This window comes from Trichechus manatus, unplaced genomic scaffold, assembly GCF_000243295.1.
Source record: "Trichechus manatus latirostris isolate Lorelei unplaced genomic scaffold, TriManLat1.0 scaffold00014, whole genome shotgun sequence".
Lineage (NCBI taxonomy): Eukaryota > Metazoa > Chordata > Mammalia > Sirenia > Trichechidae > Trichechus > Trichechus manatus.
The window spans coordinates 15,416,109-15,436,946 of record NW_004443950.1 but is presented as its reverse complement, the minus strand read 5'-3'; positions in this window follow the sequence as shown (position 1 = coordinate 15,436,946).

The window sequence follows — 20,838 nt, the reverse complement described above, 5'->3', positions numbered from 1 at the left end:
GGTGGTTCTGACCTCATCAATTTTCGTGTTCACAATACACAACATTGTTCTTTTATGGGCACTGGCAATTCCACCTTTACGGAGCATTCTCGTCAGAATTTCTCATCAAGAAAAACCAAGCAAAAGTCAGCGGCATATGCTAGAGCCTGGAATGTTGTAGAAAAGAAAAATCTGCCTCTCTAGCAGTAAGTGCTTTGTTTTTCCGTAACTACCAAAAAGGGTTTATGTGGTCTCAACTTCTCATAATTTTAGAATGGAGGAATGGCAATGCTCTTTGAGTACTGACATTTTTCTTTTGTTCTTGTTGTTGATTACCCAATCGAGAGCTCGGTAACTGGATAAAAGCATTAATAGAGCTGTACCCTTGTGAAGGGATGATTATCTCTGATAATAGGATCGGTGCTCCATAATAGCTCTTATCCCTTTAGTGTGAATTAGTTCACTTTCCCTCCGTGTTAACTGCCTGAGACTGGACCAGGAACGGTGGGTGCTGAGACACTGTTTTTTTACTCACTGGCCAGGGCTGAAATGGAGCTAAGGACCTGGTTTAGAAACTCCCTTTGCCAGGGGATCTGTTTAGCGTCAGGGCCAATATTAGCTGGTTGACCCCGGGGTCGGGTGACTTAGAGAGTCAGAAGTCATCCATCTTTGCTCCCACTCCATCCTTTGAACTTAATCATGTGAAACTTCTGGGTCCAATCTCCTTGCAGCCAAGATAGGAAGGATAGGTTGGTGGAAGCAATCAAAGAAATGCTAACTAAAACAGCAAAGAGATGCCATTTTCTTCCTCTCAGTCGGCCAACATTTTTTTAAATACCTCATTTGATGACAGTTCAGGAAACAGGAACTCTCTTATCCCAGTTATGGGTGATATATATGTATGGAAGACATATTAAAGCCTTAAATTTGTCTACCTTTTGACCCAGAAATTCTACTTCTAGAATGCATCATAAGAAAATAATTATGGATGTGTGCATGACTTAGCTATGAGAATGTGATGGCCTTGCTTATGATAAGAAAAAAAAAAAAAAAAAACAAGTAACCGAAGTGTTAAAACAATAGAGACTGGCTGAATGAATTAGGGTCCATAATTCACAGAATTATTCAAAATGAAGTAGTAGAACAAAATCTAATGTCAACAAATGGTGCTCATATTATATTGCTGAGTGAAGAAAAGCAGGTTGCAAAAAAGTATGTATCGTATTTTGCCATTTTAAAAAGATACATATGTACAAATATGTAATGTGCATATATCTTAAGGATACACAACAAAATTATAACAGTGGTAGAATCATGGGTAATTATAGCTTCCTTTTTGCTTGTTCTTATAATAAGCAGTCTAGAATGAATAATTGTTACTTTTATTTTAAATTGTGGTAAATATGTATGTAACAAAACACTTGCCATTTCAATATTTTTCATATGTATAGTTCAGTGGCATTAACTTATTAAACAAGTATCACTTTTATTACAAAAAAATCTAAAAATAATGTGAAGGCTTTTAAATTTCAGATCAATTTTATTGAAGTATAATTTACATAAAATAAAATGCACATTTTTAATCATTCCTATTTGATGAGTTTTGATAAATATATGTACCCACATGAAAATGGAATTACGATTTAGCACAACTAAGATACAGAACTATTATATAGAGCATTTCCTCTGCCCCAAAAGTTCTGCATGCACCTTTGTAGTTAAATTCTCCCTCACCTCTAGGCCCAAGGCCCCAGCACGGTGCTTGTTGCACTATGGATTGGTTTGTTTTTCTAGGGGGTTTTATTTATATATTGGAATCATATAGTGGCTTTTTTTGGCTCCGCATGTTTTTGAGATTGCTGGTGTGTGTATCAGTAGATCAGTGGATTGTTTAACCTAATTAGTAGATTATTCCTTTTTATTGCTGAGTACTATTCCCTCACACGGCTATACTACAATTTGTTCCCCACTCACCAGATAATGGACGTTTAGGTTGTTTCAGGTTTTAGCTATTACGAATAAAGCTGCTATGACCTCTTGTACAGGTTTTTGTTTTGTTTTTTTTTGGTAGACACACGATTTTATCTGTCTTGGGTAAATATCTATGAGTGGAATTGCTGGATCATATGGAAAGTGAATGTTTAACTTTATAAGAAACTACCAAACTGATTTTCAAGTCATAACGACATTTTATAACCCACCAACAATGCATAAAGATTCCAGTTGCTCTAGATCCTTGTCAACACTTGGTTTCCCATTCTTTTTAGTTTTAGCCACTATAGTGGGTGTGTAGGGGTATCTCACTGGAGTTTCAAATGTGTGGTTGTTTGTCGTTAGGTGCTATTGAGTCAGACTCATAGCGACTCTGTGCACAACAGAACGAAACCCTGCCCGGTCCTGAGCCCTCCTCACAATCCTTGCTATGTTTGAGCCCGTTGTTGCAGCCACTGTGTCAATCCATCTCGTCAAGGGTCTTCCTCTTTTTCACTCACCCTCTACCTTACCAAGCATGATGTCCCTCTCCAGGGACTTGTCCCTCCTGATAACAGGTCCAAAGTGTGTGAGATGAAGTCTCACCTTCCTCGCTTCCAAGGAGCACTCTAGCTGTACGTCTTCCAAGACAGATGTTTGTTCTTCTGACAGTCCATGGTATATTCAATATTCTTCGTCAACACCATAATTCAAAGGCATCAATTCTTCTTCAGTTTTCCTTATTCATTGTTCAGCTTTCGTATGCATATGAGGGGATTGAAAATATTATGGTGTGGGTCAGGCCTCAAAGTGACATCTTTGCTTTTCAACACTTTAAAGAGGTCTTTTGCAGCAGATTTACCCAGCGCAATGTGTCTTTTGATTTCTTGGCTGCTGCTTCCATGGGCCTTGATTGTGGATCCAAGTAAAATGGAATCCTTGACAAATTCAATCTTTTCTCCATTTATCATGATGTTGCTTATTGGTCCAGTCGTGAGGATTTTTGTTTTCTTTATGTTGAAGTGTAGTCCACACTGAAGTCATCTTCATCAGTAAGTACTTCAAGTTCTCTTCACTTTCAGCTAGCAAGACTGTGTCATCTGTATATCACAGGTTGTTAATGAATCTTCCATCAATTCTGATGCCACATTCTTCTTCATATAGTCTAGCTTCTTGGATTATTTGCTCAGCATACAGATTGAATAAGTATGGTGAAAGGATACAACCCTGATGCACACCTTTTCTGATTTTAAACCACACAGTATCCCCTTGTTCTGTTCCAATGACTGCCTCTTGGTCTGTGTACAGGTTCTGCACGAGCACAATTAAGTGTTCTGGAATTCCCATTCTTCTCAAGGTTATCCATAATTTGTTATGATTCACACAGTCGAATGCCTTTGCATAGTCAGTAAAACACAGGTAAACATCCTTCTGGTATTCTCTGCTTTTTCAGTCAAGATCCATCTGACATCAGCAATGGTATCCCTCGTTCCATGTCCTCTTCTGAATCTGGCTTGAATTTCTGGCAGTTCCCTGTTGGTATACTGCTGCGACCATTTTTGAATGATCTTCAGCAAAATATTACTTGCAAATGATATTAATAATATTTTTTTGATAATTTCCACATTCTGTGAAATCACCTTTCTTTGGAATGGGCACAAATATGGATCTTTTGGCCAGGTGTTGTCTTCCAAATTTCTTGGCATAGATGAGTAATCTCCTTCAGTGCTGTATCCGTTTGTTGAAACATCTCAGTTGGTATTCTGTCAATTCCTGGAGCCTTACTTTTCACCAGCTTGGAGTTCTTCTTTCAGTACCATTGGTTCTTGATCATTTCCTACCTCCTGAAATGGTTGAATGTTGAACAATTCTTTTCGGTACAGTGACTCTGTGTATTCCTTCCATCTTCTATTGATGCTTCCTGCATCATTCAATATTTTGTCCATAGAATCCTTCAGTATTGCAGCTTGAGGCTTGAAGTTTTTCTTCAGTTCTTTCAGCTTGAGAAATACTGAGTGTATTCCTCTCTTTCAGTTTTCTAACTCCAGGTCTTTGCATATCTCATTATAATACTTTACTTTGAATTCTTGAGTCACCCTTTGAAATCTTCTGTTCAGCTCTTTTACTTCATCATTTCTTCTGTTTGCTTTAGCTACTCTACATTCAGTAGCAAGTTTCAGAGTCTCTTCTGACATCCATTTTGGTCTTTTCTTTCTCTCCTGTCTTTTTAATTATCTTTTACTTTCTTCATGTATGATGTCCTTGATGTCATCCCACAACTCGCCTGGTCTTCTGTCATTAGTATTTAATGAGTCAAATCTATTCTTGAGATGATCTCCAAATCCAGGAGAGATATATTCAAGGTGGTATTTTGGTTATCCTCGACTTGTTTTAATTTTCTTCAGCTTCAACTTGAATTTGCATATGAGCGATTGATGGTCTGTTCCACAGTCAGTCCCTGGCCTTGTTCTGACTGATGATATTGAGTTTTTCTGTCATCTCTTTCCACAGATGTAGTCGATTTGATTCCTGTGTTTTCATTCTAGTGAGGTCCACATGCATAGTCACCATTTAAGTTGTTGAAAAAGGGTATTTGCAGTGAAGAAGTCATTGGTCTTGCGAAAGTCTATCATGTGATCTTTGGTGTCATTTCTATCACCAAGGTCATATTTTCCAAGTACCGATCCTTCTTTTTTGTTTCCAACTTTCACATTCCAATCACCAGCAGTTATCAATGCATCCTGATTGCATGTGTGATCAATTTCAGACTGCAGAAGTTGGTAAAAATCTTCAATTTTCTCATTTTTGGCATTAGTAAAATTTACATTTTATTAATTTACATTTACTAATAACTAAGAATGTGAGCATCTTTTTATGTACTTATTGACCATTTGTATATTTTATTTTATGAACTCTTTAATCTTTTGCCCATTTTTTAATTGGGTCATTTGCCTTCTTATTATGGAGTTGTAGAAATTCTTTATATGTTCTAGATACAAGTCCTTTGTCTGTTATGTGCATTGCAAATATTTCCTTCCAGCCTATGGCTTTCCTTTTCACTTTCTTAATAGTGTCTATCAAACAGCAGAAGTTTTTAACTTACTTGGTTTTTGAGAAAAAGAATTGGCTAGTGATGTTTAGTGAGAGAACTCAAAAGATTCTGCCTTTCGACATCAGCTCAGCTTCTGGTTTGCTTGCTTTGCTCCCTTCTCTCTTGCCCCATGGACTTTTCCTTATCAACCCCAAAACGGGTGCCTAAAGGTGAAAGCTCAGAGCGGGCAAAGGCCAAGGAATCGTCCGGGAAACTGAAACAGAGGGAAAGCCTGAGCTTTCTGGGAATTGTACGAAGGAAGGGATGTGCCACGTCAGCTGAAACACCTTCCAGCACAGCACTTTCTGGCTTTAAACTGACAGCAAAGACAATTCCTTTCATTCATAATTAACAAAATCCTTGTCCAGGTATGATTTGGTGGGTGCTGTCGTACTTCTTTGCCATAAATAAAACAAGAAAAAAGGGACCCTTCACAAATGCATTAGAAAACAGACCTTTTTGGAAATGTTGCAGAATTGGGTTTTTTGGCTACGGGGCTAAATACTTCCTTCACTTCCTTAGAACTGACTGCTTTCTGCTGTATGCCCCAAGCATTCCAAATGAACACACATCTCATCACAACTCAATATTTTTAGGGCACATATCTCTTTGGATGTCCATCTCCTGTGACGACTTTGGAAGCCCCTTGAGTGCATGGCCATATTTTGTCCATCTTTGTATGTGGAATGTATAACATACAACTGGCTCAGAGGAAGAGTTCAACAGATACCACCTGAATGGCTGAAAAAAATGAATGAATGAATGAATGGAATGAATCAATTGTTCAGCTCCCAAACTCTGAGCTACCTCTTCCAGTTCTATACTCTTCTTGATAAAAGCTTTCACTCTGGATTGGACAGAACTGGGATTGTATGTATATGTGTGTATATATATACATATATGTATACATAGAAAAGAATTTTGTGTGTGTGTGTATGTACATGAAATTATAGAACTGATATATACATATATAACAGAATATAAAACATATATGTGATGTGTGTGTGTGTGTGTATATATGTGTGTAGGAGTTATGTTGTTGTTGTTATGTGCTGTCAAGTTGATTCAGACTCAGCAACCCTATATGACAGAGTAGAACTATCCCATAGGGTTTCCTAGGCTGCGATCATTACAGGAGCAGACCACCAGGTCTTTTCTCCCACCTAGCAGCTGGTGGGTTCAAACCACCCACCTTTCGGTTAGCAGCTGAGCATTTAACCATTTCACCACCAGGGCTCCTTTTATGAATTTGTAATATGTAAACATATATATATAAACTAAACCAAACCAAACCCATTGCCATTGAGTCGATTCCGACTCATAGCAACCGTATAGGACAGAGTAGAACTGCCCCATGGGGTTTTCAAGGAGCAGCTGGTGGATTCGAACTGCCGAGCATTCGGTTAGCAGCCAAATGGCTAACCACAGTGCCATCAGGGCTCCACTATATACATGGGATTAACACAGCGGCTGCAACAATGGGCTCAATCATAACAACAATTATGAGGATGGTGCAGGACCGGGCATGTTTCATTCTGTTGTACATAGCGTCCTTTGAGTTGGAACTGACTTGAGGGCACCTAACAACAACAACATACATGGGAACCCTGATGGTGCAGGGGTTAAAGTGCTCAGCTGCTAACCAAAAGGTCAGTGGTTCGAACCCACCAGCCACTCTGCAGGAGAAATATGTGGCAGTCTGCTTGCACAAAGATTTACAGCCTTGGAAACCCTATGCGGCAGTTCTACTCTGCCCTACAGGGTCGCTATGAGTCAGAATTGGCTCAACGACAATGGGGGTATATATATCAGAAGTAGAAAGCGGGTGTCTTCCAGCTGGGAGAGCCCCTTTAAAGAACCTCAGAAGCCCCACCCAATGATTTAACCTGATTGGCTACATGGTAGCTGGGAGGGAGGCTGGAAACTGTAACCTTTAAGCTGGGACACCTGAGAATAGGTAGTGGATTATTAACTACCCATGTCTGCCACTAAAACAAAGTGAGAATGAGACCAAGGCTCTGGGAGTTCACATTAGTCTACAGGCTGATTAAGGAAAAGACCGGAGCAATCTAGTGAGGATGATATGTTCCTTTTGGTTCAGGTTGCCATGATCCACTGTTACCATGATCCCCGCACGCATGCACAAAGACAACTTGATGTGACCTAATGTCACTATCACCTCGACAGGCTCACCTGCTGTGGGAAGGCCGCTTAATTACCTGATTAATTTGCTCATCTTAATTAACTTGTCCCTACTGTTGGTAACCTTGTATTGATTGCACAGCTGGTAGTAATTAGAAAAGAGGTGGAGAAGCCACAAGAAGGGGAAGCAGAGCACAGATCCTTGTCTCCCAGAAATCTACCCTCTAGACTTTGAGCTCAACACTTTGCTTCTCCTTCTGGGTATAAATATATTAGAGAGTCAACTCTTTCTGTCCTAACGATTTCTACCCACTCCATATTCCTTCTTCAAGGACCTGCCCTTTCTCCCTTCTCAAAGATTATAATCCCATAATCCCAGCTGAATAGAAAGTGAGCTACATGGCCCTCCCCCCTCAACCACAGCTGACTGGGCAATGGATGACCACCTGACCCAATCTAGACCAATCATACAGTTTTTAGATGTTTGAATTGGGGCATGAAGAAATAGTATCAGTTAACTGTGGGTGCTGAAACTGTAAGATTCGCTAGACTTGGGATATGGTCAAGGCTGCCATTTTGTAGTAGTCATCTTGGACCTTCCTACCAGCAATTGGAGAGAACTGGTCAGTTAAGCTCCTCAGACTCCTCACAGCTTTACATTTCTGGTCCCAGTCTTTTATGCCTTAGCCACATTTCTTATGTTAGGGTTTATGGGATATCTCTGATTCTTTTACAAAAGTTTCCCTGTACTTAAATTCACTCAAGTTGGTCACCATTTCTTGAAAGTCCAACAGTCCCTAATACGGTCAAGCACTCTCATCATCGACTTCCCCCCATGTTAATTTTAAACACCTTTTATGAAAATAAAATTTAAGGAACCTATGAAAAATCAATAAATGAGAGTTGTTATAAAAAAATGGATGAATTATTAACAGATTGGGCCTCCACCAGGGCCTGAACTGTGTTCTACTCTTTCCTACCCGGTAAATCAGGGTTCTGCTGCCATTAACATGTCACCATTCCCTCCACTGACTTTGGTCCTTTGAGATCCCCTAATTCTCACACCCCACCCAGCTTTCCAGAACTCTACTGCCTCCCAGCAGTAATCATAGTCAACACTTAGTGCCAGTTATTTGGCTGAGGCCATGGCCTTGCAAAGCTGGTATTGAAGTGATACTCTCCTGTCTAATTTGATTGAATTGAGTGTTCCTGTAAGACTGGTGATGTTTTCCTAGCTAGAGAGTCCATCCTAATGAGCAAATACTGCTTCACTTTCACAGACGGCTGTGAACATGGACTTGTAAAGAAAATCTTTACAAACACTTCTTGATGTCTCAGAGATTACCCAACACAATTACACATGGAGATATGTTGGGAAATGTTAAAATAATCCTGGTTTACCCTCCACATACGCATTTCATTTACTATCATAGAATCAAAGTTCAAAAAAAAGAAGAAGTATTTCTACAAACTTTGACTGATTTTCAATTGAGAATACAATGGAAGTGAAATTGCCAAAAAAAAAAAAATTAAAAGCAGTTTAATCAGAGAGACAGAGTCGTGGCCATTTGGAGTCCCATATTCTTACTCTTCATCTGAAATTCTCATAAGCAATGCTTGAGTTTGTTCAAGTCACACAAACAAGAACAACTTCAATCTTTGTCAAGAAGAATAAGGGCATCTTTGCAAAGAATGAGCAGTGTAGAGGAAAGCTCTGCGCACTTACAACCTTTTGTTGGCTACCTCTGCCAATATAGCAACAATTCTCAAAGGGTTTTTACCAGTCCTGGAAGTTGAATTCATGAAAACAGGGTTCTGCATCCCTCTTCTCAGAAATTCACTGCACTGATTAATATACTGTAGTCTCTGAAAAGTCCTACAAAAAAATAAGTCATTTAATGCTATTTAATCTTGTTTAAGGGGGCAGTGGTAGTTCGGTGATAGAAATCTCACCTTCCATGCAGGAGACCTGGGTTCGATTCCCGGCCAGTTCACCTAGGTGCAATGACCACCTGTCTGTCAGTGGAAGCTTGTGTGCTGTTATGAGGTTGAACAGATTTCAATGGATCTTCCAGACTAAGACAGACTCTGAAAAAAGGCCTGGCCATCTACTTCCAAAAAAATCAGTCAATGAAAACTCTATAGATCACAAGGGTCCTATTCCATTGTGCATGGGGTCATCGTGAGTTGGGGGTGACTCAATGGCAGCTAACAACAACAACCACCTTGTTTAACTGGCATTTCCTGAAGTTATTTGACCACCCCTCTACCCATATTATTTTTTTAAGAACACTTATCAATTACTAATAGACCCGAAATTCGTCAGATTTTTGCCTTTAGGATAAAAGTTTAAGCCATTGTCATGGGATTTAAGGCCTTTTATGATTTGGACTAAGTTGCCATTTACCTACAATTTATTTTTATGCACCTCCAAGATCAGCCAAAGTGGGCAGACTCCTCCTCCCCCATATAACATAGCTAGGCATTTGCCACCTCTGTCCCCTTTGTACTGGTCCTTCAGCCTAGCTCTAATGCCATGAAGCTGCCTTGCTCCCCCATCTGAGCCCTCATAGGGCTCCATTCCTTTGACATGGCACTTGACAAACTCTACCTTTTACTGCCAGCATTTGTGTGCGTGTCTTTATATATTAGAAAAAAGTTCTTTGGGTAAAGAGACCATTTCTATATCATTTGTATGTAAGTGCGCGATATTTTTGCTCATAGCAGGTGCTTAAAATTTTCAATTGAATTGAAAGTGCTTTGAAAAGAATGAAGGTGCTATACTGTCAGTTTTTATTTTATCAGGCAAGTAAGGCACATCTGTTATCTGAAAAACAAACAAACAGAAAATGTCAATACTACCCAAAGTGATCTACAGATATAATGCAAATCTGATCCAAATCCCAACAACATTCTTTAATGAAATGGAAAAACTAATCTTCAGCTTTATACAGAAAGAAAAGAGGCCTTGAACAGCTAAAGCTATATTAAAGATGAAGAACAAACTAGGAGGCCTCACACTTCCTAATCACAAAACTTACTGTACAGTAAAGGTAATGAAAGCAGCCTAGTACTGTTCAATGACAGACACATAGACCAATGGAATAGAATTGAGAACCCAGAAGTAAATCCATACATCTACGGGGCAGCTGTTCTTCAACAAAGGGTCAAAGTCTATGCAATGGGGAAGAAATAGTCTCTTTAACAAATGATGCTGACGAAACTAGTTACCCACTCGTGGAAAAATGAAACAGGATCCATACCACACACCATGCACAACAACTAACTCAAAATGGATCAAAGACCTAAACGTTAAAGCTAAAACTATAAAGTTCCTGGAAGATAATATAGGGACAAAAAAAGGGGACGTAATTTTCAGCACAAATAGCCTATCAAACACAAGTAAAAATGCACAAACAACAGCAGATAAACTAGATAGCTAGACCTCTTAAAAATTAAATGTTTATGTTCATCAGAAGACTTTACCAAAAGAGTAAAAGAGAACCTACAGACTGGGAAAAAATCTTTGGCAACGACGTATCTGACAAAGGTCTAATCTCTAAAATCTACAGAAAACTTCAACAACTCAACAACAAAAAGACAAACAATTCAATCAAAAAAATGAACAAAGGACATGAACAGACACTTCACCGAAGAGGACATACAGACAGCCAACAAATACGTGAAAAGATGCTCTCGATCATTAGCCATTACCAAAACCAAAAAACCCATTGCTGTCGAGTCGATTCCAATTCATAGCGACCCTATAGGACAGAGTAGAACTGCTCCATAGGGTTTCCAAGCAGCAGCTGGTGGATTGGAACTACCGACCTTTTGGTTAGCAGCCGTAGCACACCATAGCTCTCGACCACTGCGCCACCAGGGTCCCCATTAGCCATTAGAGAGGTACAAATCAAAACTACAGTGAGACACCACCTCACTCCTGCAAAAATGGCAATGATAAAAAAACAAAACAAAACCCAGAAAACAACAAATGCTAGCAAGGTTATGAGGAGATTGGAACTCTTATGTGCTACTGGTAGGATTGTAAAATGGTACAACTACTATAGAAAACAGTATGGTGCTTCCTCAAAAAGCTAGAAACAGAAATATCTTATGATCCAGAAATCTCACTCCTAGGTATATACCCAAGAGATATAAGAGCAGTGATGTGAATAGACACATGCACACCTTTGTTCACTGCAGCATTATTCACAATAGCAAAAAGATGGAAATAACCTAAGTGCTCATCAACAGATGAATGGATAAACAAATTGTGTACACACATACGATGGAATACTATGCAACTATAAAGAATAATGAAGAGTCCAAGAAACATCTTAGAACATGGATGAATCTGGAGGACATTATGCTGAATGAAATAAGTCAATCACAAAAGGACAAATATTGTATGGTCCCACTACTATAAAAAGTCAAGAATAGATAGACATGCAGAAAGCATCGTTCTTCCGTGGTTATCAGGGATGGGAGGGGGAGGGAGGGGAAAACATTTTCTAGATAGTAGACACTTATTATTTTCGGTGATGGGAAAGACAATATCAAATATCAGTGAAGTCTACACAACTTGACCAAGGTAAATGAAGACACTAAGAAGTACACAAGAATAAGGGACAACTTCGGTAAATGCTATAGCATATACAATTTTGCAACAGCGATAATAAAAATATGTATGTGGTCACATAGGTAGATATGTATGCATACATGTGAATAGCAAGGCATATATAGGTACATGCATGTTCATGTATAGGTGTGTCTGTAGGCATATGTATACACAAGTTTGTGTGTGCTGCATATATGCCCATATATATAATAAAGCAGATGGGGGCACAGTTACAGAGACTTCTGACCAGGGACACAATAGAAGGTCCCAGAAAGAACGGGAGAAAAATGTAGAACACAATTCAAATTCCTAAAAATGTCCAGACCTACTGGACCGATAGAGATTAGAGGAACCTCCATGACCATCTCCCTAAGATATCTTTTGAACTTGGCATTAAAGCTACTCCTGGAGATCACCTTTCAGCCAAATAATAGAATGGCTTTATAAAATAAACAAAATCATCCATGAGTAATGTGCTCTCTTAAACAATCAAGTATATGAGAGCAAACAGTCAACATTTACCCAAAAGCAATGATGAGAAGGCAAGGAGGGGAAGGGAAGCTAGATCAATGGAAACGGAACAAACAGAATGGAAATAATGAGAATATTGACGAATTGAGAAAATTGTAACAAATGTTATGGAAAATTTGTATGAAAATTGTTAAATGGGAACTAATTTTCTGTGTAAGCTTTCACCTAAAACATAATAAAATTTAAAAAATAAAAAACAAATACAGATGAGCCAAAAGAACATTAAAATCACTCATAATCTGACATCTTGGTATTTATCATTCTAGATCTATGTCTCCTCTTCTCTCCTCTTCTCTCCTCCCCTCTCCTCCCTTCCCTCCCCCTTCCCTTCTCTTTGCTCCCCCCCACCCCCGTTCTCTCTCTTTCCTAGAATAAAAATATTTCTCTGACTCTCTTGCAGCTAAGCATGGCCACAGGAATAGTTCTGGCTAATGGAATATAAGTAGAAGTGTTGTGTGGTAGTTTCCAGGAAACTCCTTAAAAGATTGCTAGCACGTTGCAATCTGATCCTTTTCCCACCCTTCATCCATCTTACACTTAGAACATGGATGGGTTTTTTGGAGCTCCATCTTGGATCGTTTGGATTAGAGTCTCATGCTAGGTGTGGCAGAGCAGAAATCTGGAAGATCAATCCTTAAAGACTGAGAAACACAACAATAGCCCTGAACCTTCACATAAGAGACAAATAAACTTCTCTTTTGTTAAACCAACACTTTTTTCTTCCGTTACCTGCAGCCTAACCTAATCCTATTGAATATACAAGATTGTATCATGACAAATATATGTCTACAACATCATTTTAATGACTGCGTGGTACTGTAGGATATGGATGGGTTACAAATTACTCAACTAGCCCACTATTATAGGATGCTTAAACTATTTCTAATATCTTGCTATTTTCATCAAGCACTAATGAACACCCTAGTAACTAAACATCAGTGCACATCCTCAGCTATCGCAAGACAAACTCCCAACCTTGTTTACATATACTAGTTTAGCTAGGCCAAAACTAGTTCAGATATTTAAATTCTTTAAAATTCATTGCCAATATTCTTCTCCAGAAAGACGCTTCTACAGATGATGCTTCTACAAAACTTGCAGGAAGTTCCCTGTTTAGCCATACTCTCACCACACTGGGAATCATTATTTTTTATCTCTGATAATTTTATTTATGCCAACAGCACCACAGTAGTATGCACCCCTTGTTATTGTTGTTGTTAGGTGCCATCGAGTCGGTTCTAACTCATAGTGACCCTATGTACAACAGAATGAAATACTGCCTGGTCCTGTGCCATCCTCACAGTCGTTGTTATGCTCGAGCCCATCGTTGCAGCCACTGTGTCAATCCATCTTGTTGAGGGTCTTCCTTTTTTTCGCTGGCCCTCTACTTTACCAAGCATGATGTCCTTCTCCAGGGACTGATCCCTCCTGATAACATGTCCAAAGTATGAGAGACGTAGTCTTGCCATCCTTGCTTCTAAGGAACATTCTGGTTGTACTTCTTCCAAAACAGATTTGTTCGTTTTTTTTGTTCTGAGTATATTCAATATTCTTCGCCAACATCACAATTCAAAGGTGTCAATTCTTCTTTGATCTTCCTTATTCATTGTCCAGCTTTCACATGCATATGATGCAATTGAAAATACCATGGCGTGGGTCAAATGCACCTTAGTCTTCAAGGTGACATCTTTGTTTTTCAACACGTTAAAGATGTCTTTTGCAGCAGATATGCACAATGCAGTTTGATTTCTTGACTGCTGCTTCCAGGGGTGTTGATTGTGGATCCAAGTAAAATGAAATCCTTGACAGCTTCAATCTTTTCTCTGTTTATCATGATGTTGCTTATTAGTCCAGTTGTGAGGATTTTTGTTTTCTTTATGTTGAGGTGGAATCCATACTGAAGGTTGTGGTCTTTGAACTTCTTCAGTAAGTGCTTCAAGTCCTCTTGGCTTTCAGCAAGCAAGGTTGTGTCATCGGCATAATGCAGGTTGTTAATGAGTTTTCCTCCAATCCTGATACCCTGTTCTTCTTCATATAGTCCAGCTTCTCTGATTATTTGCTCAGCATACAAATTAAATAGGTATGGTGAAAGGATACAAGCCTGACACACATGTTTCCTGACTTTAAACCACACAGTATCCCCTCGTTCCGTTCGAGCGACTACCTCTGTTTACAGGCTCCTCATGAGCACAATTAGGTGTTCGGGAATTCTTATTCTTTGCAATGTTATCCAGTTGAATGCCTTTGCATAGTCAATAAAACACAGGTAAGCATCTTTCTGGTATTCTCTGCTTTCAGCCAGGATCTACCTAACATCAGCCATGATATCCCTGGTTCCACATCCTCTGCTGAATCTGGCTTGAATTTCGGGCAGTTGCCTATTGATATACTGCTGCAGCCGTTTTTGAATGATCTTCAGCAAAATTTTACTTGTGTGTGATAATTCGATAATTTCCACATTCAATTGGTTCATCTTTCTTGGAAATAGGCATAAATATGGATCTCTTCCAGTTGATTGGCCACGTAGCTGTCTTCCAAATTTCTTAGCATAGATGAGTGAGCACTTCAGTGCTGCATTCATTTGTTGAAACATCTCAATTGGTTTTCCGTCAATTCCTGGAGCCTTGTTTTTTGCCAATGTCGTCAGCACAGCTTGGACTTCTTCCTTTAATACCATGGGTTCTTGATCACATGCTACCTCCTGAAATGGTAGAACATTGACCAATTCTTTTTGGTATAGTGACTGTGTATTCCCTCCATCTTCTTTTGATGCTTCCTGCATCGTTTAATATTTTCCCCGTAGAATCCTTCAATATTGCAATTCGAGGCTTGAATTTTTCCTTCGGTTCTTTCAGCTTGAGAAATGCTGAGTGTGTTCTTCCCTTTTGGTTTTCTACCTCCGAGTCTTTGGACATGTCATTATAATACTTAACTTTGTCTTCTCAAGCCGCCCTTTGAAATCTTCTGTTCAGCTCTTTTACTTCATCATTTCTTCCTTTCGCTTTAGCTACTGGATGTTCAAGAGCAAGCTTCAGAGTTCCTTCTGGACAACCACTTTGGTCTTTTCTTTGTCTCCTGTCTTTTTAATGACCTCTTGCTTTCTTTGTGTATGATGTCCTTGATGTCATTTCACAACTTGTCTGGTCTTTGGTCATTAGTGTTCAACGCATCAAATCTATTCTTGAGATGGTTTCTAAATTCAGGTGGGATATGCTCAAGGTCATACTTTGGCTCTCATTAACTTGTTCTAGTTTTCTTCAGTTTCAACCTGAACTTGCATATGAGCAATTGATGGTTTGTTCCACCATCGGCCCCGGGCCTTGTTCTGATTGATGATATTGAGCTTTTCCATCGTCTCTTTCCACAGATGCAGTCAATTTGATTCCTGGGTGTTCCATCCAGTGAGGTCCACGTGTATAGTCGCTATTTATGTTGGTGAAAAAAGACATTTGCAATGAAGAAGTCGTTGGTCTTGCAAAATTCTATCATTCGATCTTCAGCATTGTTTCTATCACCAAGGCCATATTTTCCAACTACCAATCCTTCTTCTTTGTTTCCAACTTTTGCATTCCAATCACCAGTAATTATCAATGCATCCTGATTGCATGTTTGATCAATTTCAGACCACAGAAGCTGGTAAAAATCTTCCGTTTCTTCATCTTTGGCCTTAGTGGTTGGTGTGTAAATTTGAGTAATAGTCGTATTAACAGGTCTTCCTTGTAGGCATATGGATATTATCCTATCACTGACAGGGTTGTACTTCAGGCTAGATCTTGAAATGTTCTTTTTGATGATGAACACGACACCATTCCTCTTCAATTTGTCATTCCTGGCATAGTAGACCATATGATTCTCCAATTCAAAATGGCCAATACTAGTCCACTTCAGCTCACTAATGCCTAGGATATTTATGTTTATGCATTCTCTTTCATTTTTGATGATTTCCAATTTCCCTAGATTCGTACTTCATACATTCCACGTTCCAATTATCAATGAATGTTTGCAGCTGTTTCTTCTCATTTTGAGTCGTGCCACATCAGCAAATGAAAGTCCTGAAAGCTTGACTCCATCCACGTCATTAAGGTCGACTCTACTTTGAGGAAGCAGCTCTTTCCCAGTCATATTTTGAGTGCCTTCCAACCTAAGCAGCTCATCTTCTGGCACTATATCAGACAATATTCCACTGATATTCATAAGGTTTTCACTGTCTAATTCTTTTCAGAAGTAGACAGCTGGGTTCTTCTTCCTAGTCTGTCTTAGTCTGGAAGCTCAGCAGGAACCTATCTGTCATGAGTGACCCTGCTGGTATTTGAATACCAGTGTCATAGGTTCCAGCATTACAGCAACAGGCAAGCTCTCACTGTATGACAAACTGACAGACCCACGGGGGATGCCTTCCTTAGTCTAATAACAACTGCCTTCACTCCATTGCTAATTTCTCGGCACTAAGGATTCCAATATCAGTTATAATCTCACCACATTTACTTCATTTTGGAGAAAAGTTAGAACCATTCACTCATTCACCCAATATTATTGAGTACTTACTTTGTACTAGCATCATTGTGGGTGCTAATGACATAGTGATGGACGAGACTGACAAGATCCCTGCTTTCATGGAGCAGGATGATCCCTGCCACCATTCATATAGCTGACTGCCTGGGACTCAGGATCTGTTCCCATCTCAGCACACTGGGAGTGCTCCCTGTCTCAGATCTTCCTCTCTCTTCCATGGGTGCTCACTTACCAGACATGGAGAGCATCACAGGCATTGTCTTCTTAATCCACGAGTCATAGCTGGAGATGGCCACCATGGCAGATTGAGCACTGTAATGGGCTATTTGTGAGTTATTTAGGTATTAGCTGTATCACAGGTGCTCATCATATGCTAGAGAAGAGACTCAGTCCTCATCTCATAGATTAATTAGTCCTGAGTGCAATCTCTTAGATCTAGGTAGTATTCGCTTTCTGACATCCAAATAACTTCAACCGTATGGCCAAGCCGTACATTCCACCACCCTTCAATTCCTGGGCATCTAATCAGCCCAAGGGAGTGAGAGTCTCAAATATTCCAGGAACAACAGAATCTCTAAAAAGATAGGCTGTTAGAAGAAGTGGAGTGCAATCCCCTTGCTATTCAGGAGTCTCTGCCCTGTCCACCTTTCACACGCCCTGCTTCTGTAGTAGCCGTTCTCTGTCTCTGCAGCTTTCTGGGAGTGGTGAGTTACTGTTTACGGTGATAGGAAATTTGGCAATGACTATGGGTGATGGTTGCACAACATGATTAATGTAAATGATATCACTAAATTGTACACCTGAAAAATGTTGAATTGACAAATATTTTGTTACATATATTTTTACAACAATTTAAAAAAAAGGAATCAAATCTATTTTGGGACACGGTTGGGGGAAATAAAGACAAGTGACTTATCACTGACAATGTGGATGAATTTATCCCCCCCTCCAACACACACACATACATATGCAGATTCAGTGGAAGGATGTGGTCCCCATTACTCTACACTGATGTCCCTCTCTATCTCCAGTGCAGGCTGGCAGGATCCCACCCAACTCACGCACACATCTTAATCACACCATTTCTCCACTTCCCCAAACAGGAGGTCTCAGCTTAGACTGGGCCTCAATTTCCAGAAGATGAGCCTTTGTCATCCCAAGCTGGGGAGCCCCAAATTTTGCCACACCTCTGACCAGCAACCAGGTTAAACAGTCAGAACTATGATAGGGGTCTCCGTCTTCTCCAGGGGAGGTGGGGAGGAGGGTCCCCAGAGGGTGCAGTCCCTGACAGCTGGCTCGCCAGTGATTGGCACCTAGGTTTAATGGAGCTGGCTTCAGGGCCTAGGATCAGGCACACTGCCATCTCGACAGATGGCCACGTGGGTAGATAGCCAACAGATAATGTATGAGCAACAAATGTGTTTGTCAAGGGCAGTTTTCCCAGGCAGGAGCATCAAAATGGATCATCCTGAGTCTCCACACCTGTGCTCCTCTTCGGTCTCGAAATCTGCCGGAGGCTGTGGTCCCAGACGTGGGGGAGGTGCCCACACAAATGGTATCTAATTCCTGCGGAAGGGGGGAAGGAGTGGAGCCAGAGAGTACAGGGAAAGGGTGCCCCCAAGGGGCAACCAAAGATGCCACCCCCTATTTTCAGCAAAGGCAATAGGAGAGGGGGAGGTTAGACACAAAGAAGATCCCATGGGTCTTTCTCTCTCTCACACAGCTGAGAAGTTGTGAAAACCCATTTTATGACACTCAGATAGCCATGATGAGCTTCGAGGAAGAACTGGCAATGTGTAAAACATTGGTGAGCGCCCTGAAATCTTTTCCCTGGGAAATAAGCACTTCTCTCTTCATGAGATATAAATTCTAAATATCATGACAAGTGTTCCAGAGATAACAAATACACAACACATGTGCTGACACTGTTTTATCCGGTACCCATGGCAGATTCCACTAACTGATTATGCCATATTTAGTATTTTCTCACAGAACCAAGAGGGCTTCGAACTTTCTTCTTAATAGGTAGTACAGGAAAGACCAGTCACTAAAAAAGAACATCACAATTGGTAAAGTAGAGGATCAGCAAAAACAAGGGAAACCCTCAATGAGATGGACTGACACAATAGCCACAATAATGGGCTCAAACATACCAATGATCATGAACATGGCGCAGGATCGGGCAACATTGTATTCTGTTATCCATAAGGTCACCATGAGTTGGAGCCAACTTGATGGCAACTAACAACAATATTAATACGGTGCAAGATTCACAAAGTACAAAAGGATATACTTGTGAAATCTTCCTCCCACCCCTGGCCCCTAGCTACTCAGTCCCCCTCCCCAGAATGAGACCAATGTGTGCAGTCTCAGAATATTTTGTGAGACAGCATTCTAAGCAACCAACAGCTTTGAAAGGAGGTGGCACAAGAGATGAAACTGATTTCCATTCTGAATCTGGTCTTTCAATTTCAGAAAAGTGGCCTCGCGTTTTTCTGGCTCTAGTCTTGGTCAGCCTATGGTCAGCTGAGGCAGAGCTAACTTAGCTCTGTGGCAATCTATAGGTCTATTTCACACAGCTGGGCACCTCTGCGCTATAACCACCTGGACAGTGCTGAGCAATGTCTCGGCATTACAGGGGCTGATGTCCACTGAGTAGGGTCAGCATCACCAGAGTTTTAGACTTTGCCAACAGGATCTTGTCAATGGACTATCCAAGGCCTCCTCTTAGGGATCAGGATCAAATGCCAAGCTGGAAAATTTCATGGGGCTGTGAATGTCGACAAAGACTGAGGAAGCATGGGGCAGAAGAGCAAGCTACGTGTTATGGATTGAATTGTGGCCCCCACCCCAAAAGTATGTGTTGAAATCTTAACCACTGTACCTGGAAATACGACCCTGTTTGGAAATGAGTGGTTTTCTTTTATTATGTCAATGAAGCTATATCATCGTAGGGTGGATCTTAAACCACTTCCGAGTTATAAAGACAGGAATAGACAGAGAGACACACACAAAGGGAAAAGGGAGAGAGACGATGGGGACAGATGCATCTACAAGGCCAGGAACCCCAAGGATTGCTGCAGCTACTAGAAGCTGAAATAGAAAGGAAGAGCCTCTCCCTAGAGTCAAGCCCTGAGTTCAGACTTCTAGCCTCCTGAACAGTGAGAAAATAAACTCTATTCTTTAAGCCACCCACTTGTGATGTTTCTGTTATGGCAGCACTAGGGAACTGAGACCCTACTGGACTGAGATTCAGAAGCTAGCTCCTTTCCAAAGTTCTGGTCTCTCCTAGCTGTGTGACCTTGGGCTGACACTTCCTTTTTCTAGGGTTAAATGAGAGGACTGCATGGTTCCCTCAGACACAATCAGACACAATACACAGAGTCCTTAGAGCCCAGCCTGTTGGTTTAAATCTCATCTCCATCATTCACCAGCCATGTGACCCTAGGTAAGACACATAAGCCCTCCTAGCCTTGATTTCCTCCTAAGTAAGGTGAGGATAAGAATAGCACCTACCTTGTAGGTTTATTGCAAGAATTAAATGGGCTCACAATACATTTAGATTGCAAAGCATAATGCCTAACACATGATAAGCACTCAATAAATGTTAGCTATTTTTATTTATGACGAATTTCAAAGGTAGCAGTAAAGGGAACAGAATGAGGAATTAACTTATTTTAATACCAATACTATGGATGACAACTGGCTACTAAGTTATTTGAAAATTCTCTGTCTGCTATTGCTGGCGCTCCATACTCCAAAAGTCGTCACTGTCAGATGCCATGGGGTTGACTGAATCACGGTGACCTCAGGTATAACGGAACGAAACGCCGCCCAGTCACCCCCACAATCGGTTTCTAATTGAACCACTGTGGTCCACAGGGTTTTCATTGGCTGATTTTTGGAAGCAGATCTCCAGGCCTTCTTTTCTAGTCCATCTTAATCTGGAAGGTCCACTGAAACCTGTTCAGCATCATAGCATCAGAGCAAC